The sequence below is a fragment of the Otolemur garnettii genome, unplaced genomic scaffold (assembly GCF_000181295.1).
Source record: "Otolemur garnettii isolate 467f Iridium unplaced genomic scaffold, OtoGar3 scaffold00096, whole genome shotgun sequence".
Lineage (NCBI taxonomy): Eukaryota > Metazoa > Chordata > Mammalia > Primates > Galagidae > Otolemur > Otolemur garnettii.
In genome coordinates, this window is record NW_003852491.1 from 6,648,479 (window position 1) to 6,651,131 (window position 2,653).

The 2,653-nt window shown below is 41.8% G+C and overlaps 1 pseudogene; it reads right to left on the reverse strand.

The window, feature by feature from the left end:
• LOC100959877 overlaps positions 1–506 on the reverse strand; it is a 21,617-nt pseudogene extending 21,111 nt beyond the window's left edge.
• Positions 507–2,653: the final 2,147 nt, after the last annotated feature.

Sequence of the window (2,653 nt, forward strand, 5' to 3'; positions counted from 1 at the left end):
AAAAAAAAAAAAAAAAAAAAAAAAAAAGAGAGAGAGAGAGAGAGAGAGAGAAAACTCTTAACAAGATCTGGAACTTCATCATCATCAGCCTCTCCAGTAGCAAGTAGAGCTTTTCCATCCACAGCTTCTTTAGGCAGAGCATCAGCCGGCCTCCTCAAACTACTCTGACTGTCTGCACCCAGCTGGTTTAAGATGCTGGGTAGCATTTCTGTCAGCTGCTTTGTCTCAGCATGGCCTGTAATGGGGAAAGTGTTTGCTGCCAGAGATGCCTGGACTTTAGGGTTGTTAAAGTGGATCACTGTTCCTTGGTTTGAAAACATAGTCACCTCTTTGATATCACAGATATTGTTTACCCCTAACTTCTTTAAGGAGAACTGAAGTTTTTTATCATCTGCTGTAGCTGTTCTATGAACCACCTTCTTTCTGCAAGCAGTTCCTTTCCCACCAATGTGCACTTGTGCCTGCAGTTGGGCAAGTTTCTCTTGGTTCATGGTAGTTTCTTTCATTTTGTCGGAGCATAAAGGGGGCCGCATGCGGGGGACTAGGGTTGGTGCTCAGGGGGTCTCAGGTAGACCAGCTGAGTTTAAGCGCACACGTGCGGAGACACAAGATGGCAGCTTGCAATCTCCAAGTCTTGGGCTCAGGCGATCCTCTTGCCTCAGCTTCCCGAGTAGCTGAGACTACAGGCACCCACCACAATGCCTAGCTATTTTTTTGTTGCAGTTTGGCTGAGGCTGGGTTTGAATCCACCACCCTTGGTACATGGGGCTGGCGCCCTACCCACTGAGCCACAGGTGCTGCCCAATGGGTTTTTCTTCATGGGAAGTTTTTTTTTTTTAAGTAATTCAATCTTTTTATTTATTATAGACCTATTCAGATTTTCTATTTCTTCTTGAAATTTGGTAGCTTTTGTTTTTCTAGCTCTTAGCCCATTTCACCTAAGTTGTCTAATTTTTTGGCATATGATTGTTCATTATATTAATTTATAATCCTTTTTACTTCTGTAAGGAGATGAGCCTTAATTAAGTAGAAGCTGAAATAAATCATTTGAACCTAAAATAACTTCTGAGGGATTCAGGTATTACATTCTAAATCTTTCATTTTTGCTGACGTGAAAAGTTATCTATCTGTAGAACCTATAAATTTTTTGTTTGTCTGTTTTTTGTGATAGGAACTAGCTCTGTCATTCAGACTAAGGTGCAGTTGCCTTATTAGAGCTCACTGAAACCTCAAACTTCTGGGCTCACACAATCCTCCTGCAACACCCTCCCAGGAAGCTGGGACCACAGGCATGCACCATCACATCTGACTGATTTTTTTCTATTTGTTTTAAGACAGGATCTTACTCTTGCTCAGGTCGGTCTCAAACTCCTGGCCTCCAGTGATCCTCCCACCTCGGCCTCCCAAGGAGGAGGATTACAGGTGTAAGTCACTGTGCCTGGGTAAAACCTATAAATTAAACAAATTAAGCAAAAACCTTATATGTGGTCTTCCCAGAATAGGCAAGTCCATAGCGATAAAAAACTAGATTACGTTGTGAGGGACTTGAGGAGATGAGAGGGAATGGAGAGTAGCCGCTAATGAATTTTTGAGAGTTTTAAAAAGAACTAGTATTAATCTTTTCTTCAAATGTTTGGTCAAGTACATCAGTGAAGACATCTAGGCGTGGGCTTTTCTTTATGGGAAGGTTTTTTTTTTACTTAGTAATTCAATCTCTTTATTTATTATAGGCCTATTCAGATTTTCTATTTCTTCTTTAATAGTAATATGGGGTTTCCTCTTAGGGTAATGAAAATATTCTGGAATTTGGGTACGGTAGCACAGGCTGTAATCCCAGCTACTTGAGAGGCTGGAGCAAGAGGATTGCTTGAGCCTAGGAGTTTGAGACCAATTTGGGCAACATAAGGTGACACCCTCTCAAAAAGAAAAGAGAACCAGTCTGATGTAAGCATTGATGTAAATTGTATGTAAAATCAGCACATTGTACCCTATAAAAGCGCTACTGGATACAGTTATGATTTAATAAAAAAGAAAAAAAAGGGCAGTGCCTGTGGCTCAGAGGAATAGGGCACCAATCCCATATGCCGGAGGTGGCGGGTTCAAACCCAGCCTCGGCCAAAAACTGCAAAAAAAAAAAAAAAGAAAAGAAAACATTCTGGAATTATTCGATAATGGTGATTGAAATACAGCTTTGTGAATACACAAAAAATCAAAACCACGGAATTGTATACTTGGAAAAAGTAAACTTTATGCTATATTATTATATTTAAATAAACCTATTATTACTATTATTATTATTATTATTTTTAGAGACAGAGTCTCACTTTATCACCCTCCGTAGAGTGCTATGGCATCACAGCTCACAGCAACCTCCAGCTCCTGCCGAGCGATTCTCTTGCCTCAGCATCCCAAGCAGCTGGGACTACAGGTGTCTGCCACAATACCCAGCTATTTTTTGTTGCAGTTTGGCCGGGTTCGAATCTGTCAGCCTCGGTATATGGGGCTGGCGCCCCACTCACTGAGCCATAGGCGCTGCCCCAAAGCTGTTATTATTTTTGAAAAGATTATATGTGGGCTCGGCACCTATAGCTCAACCGGCTAAGGCGCCAGCCACGTACACCTAAGGTGGCGGGTTCGAATCCCCAGCCTGGAC